We start from the raw sequence: 17,495 nt of genomic DNA on the forward strand, positions 1-17,495 counted from the left end.
CTCGTAAAGCGCAGCACGCAGCGAGCCTAAGCGAAATTTCATTGGTTTTTATGGTAACGATGGCTTGGCTCCACGCCATTGCCATTTCCATTTCGATTTCCATCTGCAGCTCCTTATTTTTCTCTTTCTGTGTCTCAGTCTGTGTTCCACCCACAACTTGTTTGGCAAGAGGCGCTTTCACTTTTCGCACCCACCGATGGGGTTGCAATTGGAGTGCCCCTTTTTTTCAAGTGGGCCCGAGTTGAGCTTCAGCTTGAAGTCATCTTTGCACCTTTTGATTGTGCAGCAACGTTGACATTGGCATTGGCATCATTGTCGTTGTCGTTCTCGATGTCGTGGCTGCATCATTTTTCCTTTCCACATGCGCAAAATTGCCAACCCCACTGAGACGGAGGTGGAGATGGATTCGGAGATGGAGTCGGAGACTGAGACGCCTCGCGTGCGTCCTTCAACCCCACAAACGACCCCAAAAAGTGCAAGATGTGACATTGCACCACCAACGAACGAACGAGCGAACGAACGAACGAACGAATGAACGAGTCTGCCTGCCACACTCCGTACCCCGGACTTTGCTCCGTTCCACACTCCGTTCACTCCACGACCACTTTAACTTTGAATAGTGCAAAAAGTGCACTCAAGCAGCAGCTGCTCCTCAGTCTCCGACTTCAACTCTGCTTCAGTTCAGCAGACGCGGCTTCATCCACCGTTTCACTTTCGTTCGCCTTTGCACCTGCAGCCCAAGGGTGCCAAAGGGAGGAAGGGAGGTGGGGAAGAGAGGGATGGGGGACGGGGGACGAGGGGAGGCTGCAACTAAACCTGGGCCAGGCAGCAAGGATTCTATGTCAACACATGACATCGAAGTCGGCATTCTAATGCATAATGCCCCGGTGGGTGGTCGACTTGAAAGGGTTACAGCCCAGGGATGCAGTTGGGAAGGAGTAAGGGATGCAGTTGCCGCTGGGGTGTTGTTCTTGTTGTTCTTGTTGTTCTTGTTGTTGTTGCATGTTAGACAAGCTCGCTTGTCTGGCTCCGTTGGCTCCGTTTTTGTCTCGTGTCTGTCTAGTGCATCTAACTGTGCAAATCGCTCGCTCCCCTTTCTACCTCCTCTTACCCTTACCCTCCACTCCCCCTCTCTATGTGTGAGTGTGTGCTAGTGTGTGCATGTATGAGTGGGCTTTTGTGCAACTCAAGTGCATGTCGCCATCGCCGTGTTAAGTGCGTCAAACAAAGCCATCTCTTCCTTTTCTCCCACTCCCACTCCCACTCTCTCTTTCTCACTCGACTATTGGGGGCTGCTTTTCTCTCGGTGTATGTGTGTGCTGCGTGATTTCTGTGCAATTTAACCCCATTTTCAAGCAGAAGACTCCTTCTTCTTCTCTTCCATCCTTGCACTTCCTTCCTCGTGCGTCGAGTGTCGAGCAAGATTTCACTTTTGCTGCAATCGATATGATGGCAGCTTGCATCAAGATTGGGGACACAACTAATACTCTAGCTCTCTCTCTCTTTCTGTTCTCAGTTCTCTGTTCTCTGTTCCACCCTCGTTTCTTTTGCATATCACATTTAATTGCAACTCCTAAATGAAGAAATGCTTCTCCTTCTTCTTTACTCTATCTCTTCATCATCATCGTCTCACGACTCATTCAAAAAACGTTTGCCAAACAAAAAGCAAAATTTATTATACGACTTGCACTTCACATCTGCATCTTTCTATGACATGAAGATGCTTTGAAAAGCAAAGAAAAACTACCAGAAATATTATATTTCATACAACAAATTATTGTAAGAGACATTGCAGTGGATTTCTGTTGTGAGAAATGCAGAAATGCAAATTATTTACCATAGAAATCTTTTCATTGCAAATGTTAGTATACAAAGTTGAACAATATTCAATCTATGTATATGATTTATACCGTAGAAGGGTATTATAAACTTGTAACAGGCTGAAGGAGGCGTCTCCAACATATAATCCAACATATAATATATTCTTGATCGTGGTCAACTTTGGCTGAAAATCTGGTATACTTTGCACTCTATGGTATATTTTGAATACAGTATTAAATCAAGGTACCTAAAATGTATGTTGGTATATTTTTAGTATTTTAATGGTATATTAATTTGGTATATTTTAAAAATAATATCGGACTATTAATTGCTTTGACTAACAATCTGGTATGCTCTGTACTCTATGGTATATTTTGAAGCCTTTGTATATTTTTAGAATTTGTGCGGTATATTCATTTGGTATATACTTATGTAATTGAATATCGCTCTGATTTGCTTTTACTCACAATGCAAAGTATAGTATCTACTTTGAATATTATGTTAAATGTAAGAAATATTGCATTTTTGAATTTCACTTTTAAGATTTCACATTTTTCGAATTTCAATTATATATTACTCTTCTCTATATATGGCATTAATTGGTATTTTCTTATATTTGTGAGGTTTTGCCTCTTCTGAAATATCAGCATACAAATTTGATTATTTTAATCTTTAGTTGATAACCTAAATAATTATTATTTGTAATTATTTTTTGCAGGATGCCAATAAATTTGCAAAATTTTCTACATTCAATCGTTTTATTTGACTAAACTATAAATCGGTAAGTGATCTCTTGAATCTTTCTATCTTTCTATATATGTATATAAAAAACTAGAAATACGCATGATAAAATGCAAGTGGATTCAGAAATTTGGAAACTATCTTAGAGATTTGCGGTAAATTTTCGATACGTTAAATATTTTAGTGATGCAAAATAAGTTGTTAAGCTGATGTAGCATCCTTAGTAGAAGTTGTATCGGATAAGATAGGAGAAGAGAGTTCCAAGTTTCGTTGATAGAGAATGTTAAGAATAATAAACTCTTTTGCTAAAAAGAAGGAGAAGGCGGTGAGACGTGCGGAGACAAAGCTAATGAATGCAAAGACACACATGGGAGACTGACAGAAAAAACAGCAGGAATTATGCTTACATAACAGAACCGAGGAGGTAAGGGCAAAGGGGAAAGGGAAAGGGGGAATGCAAAGAAATATTTGTCAATGCAACGAAATGGAAAGTTTGAGGTGCTGCGTCTGCGATGCGCTATTGAAATCATGTTGCCCGTTGCCACAGCACACAAATGTCAACCAAGGAAACAAAACACAAACCGAGTAGTGTGAGGAAGGGTGAAGAGGAGGGAAGGGGAGGGGAGTGAATAGAAAAAAAAGCGAGGAAAAATACTGAAGCTGAAGTTGAAGTTGAGGTTGAGGCTGCAGCTCAATCTAAAAAGGAACTGCTTGGCGAATTGAGGATGTGCGTGCTGTAAGTTCTGAGAGTGAAATGAAGTGAGTGAAGTAGAGGAGAGTGTGTTGAAGGAGAGAGGGGAGTGGGGGTAATACTAGCTGGAATAGAACGTTGACTACATCCTGCAGCAGCAGCTGTAAAGCTCGCCTTTGTTCTGACCTTTTTTGTGTGTGCTCGCTTTACGTTTTCTTTTTTGTTTTGTTTTTTGTACTTGTGCATGTGTCAAATTTGCACGACGAGGCCAAAAGGGGGTGGCAAGGAACTGGGGAGAGAGTAGGGAGGGGGTGCTGCACTTGAACTACGCCAAATACAGCGAAGGAGACAAAGACGAAGACGACGAAGATGACGACGACGAAGAAATGAAAATGTAACCGATAGCCGACATCATGGCAAAAGCTAACATAAGTTGCTGCTGCACTTGAGAATGGACTCGAAAGAGGGATGACGATGATGATGGGGAGTAGAAGGAGGACAAGAAGGAGAAGGGGAAGGGGATGGGGAGGACTGCGCTATTAAGGGATGCAATTGCAAGTGATTGCACTGCAAGTGTCGTTAGGGGTTTGCTTAGCAAATGCGAATGCAAAGCGGGGGAAAGAGGAGTCAGAGACTGCGACTAGAGCAGAGCTGAGATTGGGAAAGGGTTTCACATAAAGTGTGGGCCAGTAGCTCTAATGATGTGTCTGACTCCCCAGCTGCAGTCGGAGTTGGAGTCGGAGTCGGAGTTGGAGTCGGAGTTGGAGCTGCTTAGGCAAACATAAACAGACTGAGGCTGAGTGAGCGACCATTAGCAAGAGTTTGTTGTTTTTGCGCCTCAAAGTATGCAACGTTTACGTATTTCGTGCATATTCATTTTCATATTCATATTCATATTCACATTCTAGTGGAGCACACGGCGAGAAATCCTCGAGTGAATTCGCTTTGATGCTGTTCAAATTATAGTTTAATAGCAAATCAAATTTGAATAAAATGTTAATTAGAAAATTAATCACTTGATTACACTATTGTTCATCCTTTCAAATTCCTAATTTCAAAGTTGATTAATATGCACTTTAAACTGTGATGATATGTCACTATTTCACCACTTAAAAATCTTTTAGATCATCTTCATTAAATTCTGTTAGTTTCTCTTCATGACGCTTAAGAGTCCAAATAATCAAATGAAAGTTTCTATCAAGTTAATTGGGGAAAACAGCTGAAGATCGAGGATGCCATAGATATGTACGTTTCATTTTGATACGAGTTTAGTTTTGTATATAAATAGATAGTATGAGAATTAAATAAAGTTAATAATGGGAACAAAGTAAATGAAACTATTTTGGCATTTAGCAGCTAACGTTTGATGTTTCTCGTTTATTTAATATCCTTTTCTTATTATAGATATAGATTTATTGTAAGCTTGAATCCGTAAGAAAAAGTTAATACCCGGAAAATACTATATTTGTTATCTTGTTCATGAATACTTAATATAGTCAATTCCTGATTTTTATCAGTGTACAAGTGAATATGCTTATAATATATATATTATTATGTATATAGGTATATACTATTCACATAGGTCGGGTAGTTAGAAGGCTTAGCATGAGGAAACGAAAATAGGAATGGAAATAGGAATCAAAATGTGAATGGAGGCTAAACCTGGAACGGGATCTCTGTAGCTGAAGTTGAAAGCTGGGAATAGGAATGGGAATCGGAATAGATCCCTTGTGCTATGTGCTTCTTCTTGTCGTATATACTATTCACATAGGACGGTTAGTTAGAAGGCTTAGACTGAGGAATGGACAGAGGAAAAGTAAATGGAGCGGGATCTCTGTAGCTGAAGTTGGAAGCTGGGAATAGGAATGGAAATGGAAATGGAAGCAAATCCCATATAGATCCCTTGTGCTATGTGCTTCTTCTTGTCGCCATTGTTTAGCTGGTGGTATTAGTGGCTTCCTCTTGTTGTTGTTTTTTTTGGGAGTTTTCATTAGAAACTTTTTTTGTTTTCGCCGTTTTTGGCAACGTCAAAGCCGAAAAAGGGTTCGCTCATGTATAGCACACATATGTGTGTGTAGAGCGTCCTTTTTTGCATACACACATACATACATAGTATAGAGATAAGCGTGAGCGGAGATTTAGATATTTTAGACATGCGTGTGCACTTCCATCCCGCCCCTCTTGCACCCCTCTTCCCCAGTGTTTAACACCCAAATGGGGTTCTGTTGCTGACATGTTTCGCTGTCTGTGCCGCTGACCAGCGGAAAGTCTCCAAGCTCTCCACGCTCTCGCTCTCTCTCTCTCTCTCTCCACTCGCCTAACTAAACATGCTTAATTAGAAAGTAGCTGCGGTCGCTGCTGCCAACGGCGACTGCGGCAGCGACTGAGATGGGAATGGGAAAAAGGGGGGAGAATGGAGAGATGGAGACGCGCTTGGCTCATATTTCACTGACCAGTGCACCACTTGCTTCGCATATGCTGAGGCAGCAGTCACCCCCTCTCCTCCACTCCCCCACTTCACCACTCCTCCCCTCTCCGCGTTCTCCGCGATGGCAACCCTTTGCCGCAGCCGCAGCCTTAGCCTAAGCATGACAGACTTTTCGGTTTAGCGTCGCATTGCGTTGCCTTGTCTCGCGTTTGCTCATTAGGCAACGGCGGGGGAGACATAAGGGAGGGGGGATTGGTCGCGGGAGATACTCTCGCGGCTTATTGACGGCGAGCGGTGAAGAGGGGGAGAGGGAAAGGGGGCTGCGTCACGCACATATGAATATGTTGAATTAATCACTTGGGTTTTGGGTTTACTTCGTTTTTTTTTTGCGTTGTATGCTCTTCTTTTTTTTTGTGTTGTTGTGTTGTTGTGTGTGTGTACGTGTGTGTTGCGTTGGCATCGGCTTTGGGTTCCGTTTTAGCCGCGTCGAGAGCGAGAGACCAACAACCAACAACAGACCAACATCAACATCAACATCAAGAGCAGCAGCAGCCGGGAGAACCAGCATCATTCACTCGGCTCACTCCAAACTGAACACCACATTGACATGGGCATTGCTCTAGGCATATTTGGCTGACCCCCAGTTTCCCCTTCCCCCTCCCCATGCCTCTGCCCCACTCTCCATTCGTCAGCCTGCTTTTATATTATGCAGCAAATCGATAAAAACTTTGACCACCCCGCCCGACCAAATGTGAAATGTGTGAAATGCGCGCATTAAATAAAAAACGCCGAAAAAAATAAATGTAAAAGAGGGATAACCTCCCCTCACCCCCACCCCTCTGTTGCTCCCCTGACGACGCAGCTAGAGCCGAAAAAGGGTTCGCGTCGTGTTGGTTTTTTATATATTTTATATTTTACTGTGTACTGCGTGCCCAAAGGTGTGGCCAGTTCCCCTTTCCCCCTTCCGTTTCCCCTCCCCCCTTGGCAAATGTGCGCCTTTTCGCTCTGCGGCGGCGTGTTTTAGATAAGGTGAATAACTGCGATTGTTTGGAATTTTAATGCAAAAGTTTTTATGCTACATCCATGTCCAGCTTTGAATTCGCGCACTCCTAACGACTAATGGCAACCCCCTGCCCCCTTTTTCACCACCCACTTCACTCATCCCTTTGTGGTTGCCAAAGTGACAGTTGTAAATACGAGAACCAAGAGCGGCAGGCAGCAAATGAATTAATGGTCAGCGAAGGGCTAAACATTGATTTATACTATGTATCAGAACATATCAACGGAGAGAGGGAGAGGCAGAGAGAGAAAGAGAGAGCAACAAAAGGCCAGCTTGTAAAAAGTCAGCTTCTAATTTGCAAATTCGACTTATTAGAAAATGCGATGTTATATGTTATCACATTTAATACAATACTCTTTACTTCTACTTCTAAGTATTGAAGCATGCAAAGTCTTCAGGGGCAAGCTCAAAAGTTTTCTTATTACACTGCATTCATCTGCATTGAAGATTTCAACAACTTAACTACAAAATCGAATGTAACTGCAGTAATTAAGCATAAGTTATGCAGTTAAAGCAGATTATATTATTATCGAAATATTATTATAGATGTTCTAATCTGAAAGTAAAATGTTGTAAATTGATTTTCAGATTACTTTAAATTGAAATGAAATGAAAGTATAAAGTTTTTGTTCGCAATTTGATTTAATGTTTTGTAATAGAGTTTTTCAATTCCATTTGTAAATCTACCAACAATTCACCATTCTACATTTTTATTTGAAATAATCTGAAATTCGATTTAGAAATTTCAAATTAGAATTATAAATATTTAAGGACTTTTCATCCGCAGATTAGTTTTTGATAATATAGTGTGCTATTCTCTTTGAGACTATATTTTTATTGGCCACTTTTGTTTTACTTATCGTTCCGTCTTTGCTTTTCAAATCGCATCACATAATTGTTGTGTGCTTTATTATATTTTCCTTTCAATATTGATGCTTTAGTCAATGAATGTTTTTTATGTTTGAGATTATATTTTTATTTGCCACTTTTCGTTTTAGTTTGAATTAATTTGAAATTGGAAAGTTGTTTGTCAAATGTGCAATTTAATAAACTATTTCGAAGACTTTTCTATATTTTATATAGATTTATCATTTTCTTTATGCTTTCGAGTAGTTTTTCTAATGCTTTCGCTTATATTATATAATTATATTATTATTGGCAACTATTTGTTTTAGTTTTGAAGTAATCTGAATCTTGAAATGTGAATTAAGAATCTATTCAAATGTAATGAATGAATGAATTGTATTTCTATTTTGAGAATCTAGTAACTAATTCTTATGATTTAAATGATATAATTCAAAAATATTCGTTTTAACTTGAGCTTTTGAGAATGAGTTTCATTTCGTTGGATTTGAATGTTTGTTAAGGAAGGTTCGTAACTGATTTATTTTTATAAATCACTTTGTATTATAATTCACAACTATTAGTTTTGAATACTAGAAAATGGTCTCCAGATTGTAAAATGAAATGAATTTGAGAATCTAGTAACTAATTCTTATACTTGAATTTAGATTATTATTCAACATCTCTTTCGTAATTTGAGCTTGAGTTTCATTTCGCTTAGTGGAATAGATTTAATGCAGTTTGAATGAATGTTTATCAAGCGATTCGCGTTCGTAACTAATTTTGTTTTTTAATCATGTGCCGCAGCTGGAGGCTGAAGTCGGAAAAATAGCGACAGAGTAACATGAAACATGAAAGCAACAGCAACAACAACGCTGACTTAAATCAAAGGCACAATTTGTAGACTGTTCTTGTTGCTGTTGTTGTTGTTGTTCTTTTTGTGGCTTCGTGTTTTTTAATATTTGAATGCAAGCTGCGAAAACAACAACAACAACGAGAACAACAACAAAAGGCTGACTGACTTTGAGTGTACCGAAAAAAAATGTAAAAGCAAACGCGAGTTGAGTGTGTGTGAGTGTGTTTGAGTCTTTGAGCTCGGCGTATGTCAACTGCATAAGGATAATAAAAAGCATAAGCAACCACAAGCGCACTTGCAACACTCACTTGCAACACACACACACACACACACACAGACCAATGAAGGCCCGCGGAAGTGCAGCAATTGCAACGAGGCTCACAAAGCATTCTAACATGATTTTAATTACGATGACAACGACGCAGCGAAAGACAAAACGAAACGAAACGATGAGGAAGGGGAAAGGGGAAGGGGAAGAGGAAGAAGAAGAAGCGTTGCCTCGGCCCAAACTTGTGCCACAAAACAACTTCAATTCCGCATCCCCTTGCCACAGTTGCCACACTCAGAGCTCGCATTCGTGCCCCAAACAAACGCGAGTTGCAACAACAGCAGAAACAGAAACAGAAACAGCCGCAACAATAACATCGAAGCACAAGCAGAAACAAAACGACAGAGATACAGAAAACACCAACACCAACCGAGTGGCAGCAACAAGAGGACAGGACAGGAGAGGCAGGGGCAGAGATGGAGGGAAACGTGTGAAGTCCTCAAATCGCTCGCAGCGAGATGCGAGGCTGACAAATGCTTCGCACTTTTTTGTCAGCCTCATTTCGTTTGGCCTTGTGGCGTGTCCCTTGCAGCGCCACCAACCATCCTGCTGCTGCTGCTGTTGCTGCCACATTGTTGCTGCCACGTTTCCGTGTTGCACGCTGCATTGAAGTAGGCGACATTTAGAACCTCGATTGATCTGCATTTGTCCATTGCAATCTGTTGAAACTGTTTTCTGTTTTCCGCTATTAAATCGCATCTAATTCATTTGAATAATCGTTTAGTATTTTCTATATACTATCATTGATTTATAGTATAATTTATCTAAATCGGTCCCACTTAACTAGTATTAGTTAGTTCGAAGTTCATATTTAGTATTTTTGTGAGCTTTTCATGTTGTATAACCAATCCTTTGACTGACAATCTGGAATGTTCAGAACTCTATAGTATATTTCGAATGTAGTACTACATATACCAAATAAAGCATTACGTATATTTTAGTATTTTTTGCTGTGTATATTAATTTGGTATAATTTCAAAAAGCACACTGTGGCTTTCTTCTTTGTTTAAAATAGTACTTTACTAGTATACCAAGTGTAGCCTTCGGTATATTTTTCGGTATTTGGCGGTATATTTTTGGTATATTTCTTACCTTCTGCTTAGCAATATATTAAATAACAATTTTGGTACATTTTAGCACGTTTGTGGTATATTTTAAGTATATTTCTAGAATATAGTTTATTGGAGTTGGGTAGATAAGACAACTTTCGACCGTAGCTTTATCACTTAGTTTTCCTTTGATTGATTAGCAGTTATGTTTTCTTTTATATGCTAATGTAATTGGTATATGTTGTATTACATTTTATTTGAAAAGTTAGACCTATAATTTTACTTTTGTTTTCATTTTTCACAAACATTTCCTTGCTTTTCAAGATATAAATTATTCACACAATTATTGTGTTCGTTTTTTATATATTCTTTTCGATTCTAATGCTTTAGTTAACAATCTAAGGTTCAACTTGCAACAACATTAGATTGGAATCTATGTATTTCAATACAAATCCCTCTCGACTTTTCAATCTAATCATCTTTAATTGAAATCAACTTAAAATTCTTTTCCGGACCGAACTAAAGTACGAGGGTAAGGACTTGAATGTGTATACTGCAGTTTCTTTCGAGTTTAACTATTTTAAATCCAATGATCAGAGTTTGCTCATTGCTCAAAATATTTCTAAAGTGAGCTTTACATTTGAATTTCAACTCGATTGTAATTGAAAACTATACGACACGTAGTTTAAACTTTCACTTAAAGTAAAGCTAGACAATTTTCTGTTATTTGAGATAATAATTTCGCTGTCGATTTCTCATATATTTATTATCCTAAAATACATTATCATTGCAATTTGATTTAATTAACGTATCAATTTCACAATCATATCAAAAAATGAAAAGAGAAAAGTTTCATATCCGATCGCAAGTGAAAAATCTGTTTGCAGGTTTCCCGTATTTAAAATGTTGATGGATTGTTTTTTGTGATTTGTCTGAATACAGAAATTTATTATGAGATGAGTGCAGCTCTATTAACTTCATTGCATAGACTGAATCGTTGACTATATATCAAAAATATTGTATTGATATTGTAGCTGAGAACTATTAAGTTTAACAATTACAATTTCCGATCACTATTTTGACCATTTCTATATTGAAGTTATTTCGCAGATAAAGTTTATTTGGAAGTGCAACTCTAACTCGTTAATCTCGAATAAATCACGAACTCTTAGAAAACAAAGGCATTTCATGTGATTACATATATAATATAAATTCTTCTTTTTATATATCGATTCACATGAAATACTTTTGTTTCCTAACAGCTTTTGATTTATTTGAAATTAGCAGGTCGACTCGACTTAAAGATGAATTAATCTTGTGATTAGCATAAAATACAAGGTGAGAATGGAATTGATGAATTATAATGTCAGAGATTGAAATACTAGTTTTCTCTATAAAGAACAACGATGGCAATTAACATAGAGAGAGAGTTTTGTTTTGTTTTTGGGGAATGCTAGCGATGAAATCTTTTCGAGTACAATGGAATATTTGGCATCGTTTCACTTGAAAGTGCTTATGCTTTAATAGGCCTTTTGCGGGCAGAGATATAGACAAAGAGAGAAAGAGAGGGAGAGAGACGCGTGGGTGGGGCATGAAGGTGTTCCAAGGGGAAAGGGAGGGAGGGGAGGGAGAGGAATGTTGCGAGTAATGCGGGCTCTGCGTTATATTATTTTGACAATTTTTTTATTTCGCCGAAAAAAAAGGAGGGGAAAAAAACGAGCGAGCGAGCGAGAGAGAATGAGAGCGAGAGTGTGTGTGAGAGAGAGAGAGATGTGAGAGTATATAGAACTATGTGTGTGGGTGTTGGTTGGGGGGATTGTCGAAAATAAATGAAAAAGGCAACACATCATTGGTGGCATGTGCATAATCAAGCGACGGAATGGCCACGGCCGATAGGCAGCAACAGAAGAGTGAGCGTGGAGAGGGGAAGGGGAAGGGGGAGAGGGTGACGCAGCATAGGCCCGAAATCGAAAGCCGACAACCGAAAACAGCAGCAGCAGCAACGCGAGGCAAGTGGCAAGTGGCAACTGCAACTGCAACTGCAGCAGAGAAGGAAATGAAGACAGAGAAGGAAGAAAGGAGATGGAGGAGACGGAGGAGAGAGAGAATGCTGCGCAGCTAGCGCCAGCAAAAATAGTGTCCAAAGTGCGTTGCAAATGAGCAAAAAAAGGCCACGCCCCACGCTCTTGGCCAGCGCCCAGTTTGCGCCTACTCCCACTGCGTTGCAGTCCTCTCCCCCCCACTCCACTCTCTCCCTTCTCCCTTCTCCCGTCTCCACTCTCCTCTCTGCTGTTGTCCTTTGCATCCTTGTGCATCTGCAGCAGTTTTGTATGTGCTTTTGCTGCTGCTGCTGCTGCTGCAGTTGTTGTTATTATTATTGTTGGGAGTCCGTGTTGCAACCTTCCTCCCATTCCCTCTCCACCTCCCTATCCTCCCCTTTTGGCCTGCCTCGTTTTTCCTCCTTTTTTGCGTTGTCTTTTTTTTCCCCCGTTTCGTTGTTTTTTTGGGTTTTTTTTTCGGTAGGTTTTTTATTTTTTTGTGGTGGCGATTCTCGTTTTTTGGTTTCGTTTTTGTTTTTGGTTATATTTCCTGCACAATTTTAATGGATTTTTTCGTAGATGTGCATGCGTTATATATCCACCACACATCCCAAACATATATATATATAAAAATGTACATTTATATATATGCACATATTGCGTGTGTGTGTCTGCGTGTGTGTGTATGCAGCTTGTTTTACTTTATGCACATGGGCTCGTTTTTCCTTTCCTTTTTTTTGTTTCTCCGGGTTTTTTTTTTTTTTGTTTTTGTTGGCTAACGTCGCCATCGCATCGCCATCGCCATCGCCATCGCTGCTGCTCATCATGATGAGCATTTTTTTATTCAAGCAGATAATTACATTTAAATAAAATAAAAATTTCATGTAGCGCAAGGTGGAGTCAGTCGTTCAGCCCCATCCAACAGCGGTCGGAGGACCGGGTGAGAACGGACGTGCGACGGAGGAGAATGGACGTAGAATCGGGGGAACGGACGTAGGTCGGAGGAGAACGGACAAACAACCAGCATAGCTCCCAGTGAGCACCCGCACAGCTCTCGTCTAGCGAGAGAGCGAGGGGACCCTCAACTGGGAAGTGGAACTGGGGCTAGGCTTCGTCCTCATCCCCATCCCGGACTGAACTGAACTGGACTTGTAGCCAGCCGGTTGTTGGTTTTGTTGGCATGTTATTTTATAATTCATTTCGTTGCGTTGTTTGACTTACGCGGCATTGCACGCTACTGTCCCGCCACTGCACTCGGTAGCTCCTCATCTCCATTCTCATTCCCATTCTCATTCCCAGTCTCGTTCTCGTTCTCGTCCTCATTCATAGAGGAAGAGAGATGAAGAACGTGCAATCGCACACTGTGTGTTGTCACAGAGTGCCGCAAATTGCGCCGCATTTGTCTGCTCTTAGGCTGGTCTCTGGTCATCCTCTGGTCTCCTCTTTTTGCCTCAGTTGCCCAGTTGCACTTTGCTGTTGGGGTGTCCAATATACAAGTCATTCGCCTCGCCTCGCCTCACCTCGCTTCGCCCCTTCCCCCTAGTTACTCCTTTAACCTCGCTTGTTTGTTTGCAAACTGCAGTCAAGTTGTTCTGTGTTCAGTGTTCTCTTCGCTCTTTTAATGCTAATTGCCAGCCAGGTTTATATATAGGACTTGTTCTTCTTCTTCTTCTTCTACAGCCAAGTTGCACTTAATGTCCGCCGAGGACTGCGCATCATCATCCTCATTTCCTCATTTCGCTGTCCGTCTTTGGGGTCATTTCGAATTCTAAAAGTGTCGCAGTCCAAAATCTCCTTTCTCTATTCTTCCTCTTTCTCTCTCCGACACTGCGGTAATCCCGGTAAGAGAGATAAACATATAATTACTCATTTTTTTTGTTTATTTGTTTTGAGGACGTATTTTAGATAGCTTCATTTCTATTGTCGTGCGGTGTTGCAAGTCTGACTTTCAATACTAAGAACATGAAATGTGAATAACAATTAAATAAATAGAATTAAATAGAATTGAGTAATATATAAGATTAGTGAAGCTAATTGCCAAAGTTAATAACGTAATTTATAAAAAGTGGTATTTTTCTTACTTTATAGTATAGATTGTTCAAAATTATTTCCAAGTGTTGAAATGCTTAAAAATAAAATTCACAAAGCTCGAATTACTTCATTTCAAAATATTCCACTTTAATAACTTTCACAATTTATTAGTTTTCAATAATAATGTATTAATAATAGTAATAATAATATAGTATAGTAAATAATATAGTAAATCAAATTAATTCAACAAAAGATATTATTTTAATAGTTTAGTATTCAATGATATAATGAGGAACTTTAATCACCTAAATATTTAATTTTATTTGACGAAATATTTAACTTCAACATTTAACATTTTAACTTTAACAAATGCTTTATTATTTTATGAAATAATTTGAATTTGTTAATTTTAATGACATCCTTAAAATACCGAATATTATTTGTATTGAGAATTTATTGTTGCACAACTTTTAATTGCTTGTAAGATTCGAATATAATTCTAGTTCGGTTCAAGATATTTAGAAAGAAGATTTTTCTAAGCAGAATTAGAAATGATTTGAACTAATAAACACATCTTTAATTTTCTATCATTTGCAATACAAATATCATAAATTTATTGCAAATTGCAAAGTAACAAAAATTTCGCTTTAATTTTCGATTCTTACATATTTTATTTGTTTGACCCAATAATATAAAATGCTTACTCTTAAGCACTTTATAATTATATGTTCATTTTGATTCTTCTTATTTTAAACATAACATACATGTATCTCTTCTCAAGACATTCAGTGTAATAAACACAACTGCAAATGATGTCTCACTAAGTTAAAATTGTAGTCAAAAGTCGTTGCCCAAAAAGAAATGTATGGGAATATTTGGGTGGGCAAAAGGGATCAGCAGAAGAGCTTTACAAAGATATCTTAGCATAAAAGTGCATGTAGTAGTCAACAGTTGCAGAACTGCTACGCAACAGTTGTAGAACTTTAAGTAACTAATTGCTAACTGCTTTAGCTAAAAATGTTAATGAATATGGGAAAAATGCATGCGAATGCTTAGAGCTAGTTTTTACTGAGAAGCGAGAGTGCGCGTTAAGGCTTGAAGTTGCAACAGAACGCAACAGGCTGCAGCTGCAGCTGCCACAGTCTCAGTCTCAGGGTCTGGGCTGTGAAGACGCGTGCGTGCCACACGAATTTATCTGTGACTTGCTTTTGTTTTAAGAAACCCAACAGCAGCAGTCGCATGACACATTTTCATCGAATCAATACGGTTGCCAAATAAAAAGCAAGCACAGCGATGCTGAAGAGGGTGACTGGGGGTATGAGAGGGGGTGGGTGACGGGGGAGGGCGATGTCAGGTGGCAAAAGATGCAAAGTTGAGTCCAACAGGTTGTTCTCTACGGCGATGGCGATGTTGTCGAGGAAACGTTGCCAGTTGGCAATCCCAGCGAAGACAACAAGTAAGATAACTAGAGTCGAGTGTGCTCGACTGAGAGATACCCGCTACTCATTGTGAATAAAAGGGAAAGAGTGCGGTATTCATTTTAAAATATACCAAATTTATAGACAGCAAAAATACTAAAAATATACTTCAGTTGGTATATTTGCATAGTACTACGCATTTTTAATGAAAGCAAAACAGTGCGATACTATTATTTTAAGAATATACCAAAAAATACTATAACATACATATACCAAATGCTATATTTGGTAATTTTGTGTAGTACTGTATTTGCAATATACCAAATAGTGCAAAATATACCGATTTAATATACCGCGAAAATACTAAAACTCTATACCAAAGGCAACATCTAGTATCACATTCTAGTATTACATTCAAAATATATCATAGAGTGTAAAATGTAGCAGATCATTTTTGAAATATACCAAATTAGTATTCGGAAGAAATACCGAAAAAGTTACACTATAGTACAGTGTTTTACTTTATTCAGAGTATAAAAAATATACCAGATTGTCTGTCAAACTAGGCGATTCTCCCACATACTTATATCTGTTACATACATTTCCTGGGGTCACACAGTTAGAATACCCATTTATCCTTGTATAGGTAGCGGGTATAATAAGAACTCGCTGCGTAGGTTGCAAGTTGCTGTGGCTGTGTTGCCTCAAGTGGCAGCTAGGGACAAGGACAAACGCTGCTCTATTGACTGATTGCTGCTAGCATTTGTTTGGCTTTAGCGTTAACGTTAACGTTAGCGATATCCTTGGCACTCATTGTCTGACGTCTCAATAATCGGCATTATTATATTTATGTCTTCACTCCCCTCTCCCCTCTCCGCCTCTGTCTCCCCTTTGGACTCGACCTTGACCCTGACACACTTGACCCAATGTCTGAGACCGAGAGACATATCGGTTGCCATGCCATTGATTGGCTAACTCGCAAGCAAAGCTACCAACTGAGCCAACGTAGCGTATACTTAATGTGACGTTTGCTAATGCGTTTGCAGACAATTCACTTACTCAGTCGAGTTGAGTTAATGCATTTGATGAAATTACGTAAATTGCATTTCGTTTCTATTCAAAACATGCATTCATCGCTTTTCTCTTAATTTCTTCTTCCTTATTTTTTTTTTTTGTTTCCCGCATAATTGAAATGCGCTCTGAATGAGGTGCTTCTTCAATCTGCTTCTTAGTGAATTACTCTCGAGCAATTGCTGCTTTTGTTTAAGATTCCACGTTAATCACACGCTATTCTCTCTTGATAGGCCTCTAAAATGAATAGGGGTCCATTGTCAAGATACTCGTAGAACAAGACCGAAACAATCCGATCCGAGATAAAACTACGTACAACATTTATGGGGGCTATTGTTAGGACTCAAAAATAAAAGAGACAGCCATCAACTGTTTGGAGTGAAACCAGCTACAATGCAACTTTTCTTTTGTCTTACAGGTATATTAATCAATGACAAGTGGATTATATAAGTGACATATGAGGAAGTGAAATTGTGGTGAGTATATTTCATTTGAATTCAAACATATTTTAAAGTGGGCAAAAATAATGAAAGTTTCTATTTCAGCAGATTATTTTATTTTATTTTAATTAACGTTCATCTTAAGTAACATTTTAGAAGTGGGAAAAAGAGTTTGAGCTATTTTAAAGTATTCTATTTAAGCAAATTAGTTTAGATTTTTAGTTTATTACATTTTATTTTAATAAAAATACATTTTAAATAACATTTTATAAGTGGGGAAATGAGTAAGAGCTATTTTAAAGATTTGTCCTTAAGTATATTAGATTAGATTTTAAGATTATTTTATTGTATTTAAACATTTTAAAAGATATTTAGAAGAGGGGAAACCTGCTATTCTAAAGTTTTCTACTTAAGCACATTCATTTAGGTTTCTGGATTATTATATTTGATTTTAATTAAAACATTTTAAAAGTCTTTAAAAGTGGAGAAAAAGGTACAAGCTTTTTTCTTTAAATTTTCCACTTAAGCACATTAGTTCAGGTTTTTAGATTATTTTTCTGCTTTGTACAGTAAAAAGTATTAACAAAAAGTTCAACTGAGCTTATTCGGTATGCAATTTCTTCTAGGAAAAAAGTCGTATATTTCATTAACAACAGAGATAATCTAGTAGAATAAAATA

General features: G+C 38.5%; 1 protein-coding gene across 5 annotated transcripts in view; it reads left to right on the forward strand.

The window, feature by feature from the left end:
* LOC133849371 (BTB/POZ domain-containing protein KCTD5) overlaps positions 1 to 17,495 on the forward strand; it is a 68,219-nt gene that overhangs the window by 13,381 nt on the left and 37,343 nt on the right. For all 5 annotated transcript variants that reach the window (XR_009895365.1, XR_009895363.1, XR_009895364.1 and 2 more), the window contains 2 exons: positions 2,540 to 2,602; positions 16,795 to 16,852. The gene's annotated coding sequence lies outside the window, so the exon portion shown is untranslated. The remainder of the gene's footprint in view (positions 1 to 2,539; positions 2,603 to 16,794; positions 16,853 to 17,495) is intronic.

Source organism: Drosophila sulfurigaster, chromosome X, assembly GCF_023558435.1.
Source record: "Drosophila sulfurigaster albostrigata strain 15112-1811.04 chromosome X, ASM2355843v2, whole genome shotgun sequence".
NCBI classification, from domain to species: domain Eukaryota; kingdom Metazoa; phylum Arthropoda; class Insecta; order Diptera; family Drosophilidae; genus Drosophila; species Drosophila sulfurigaster.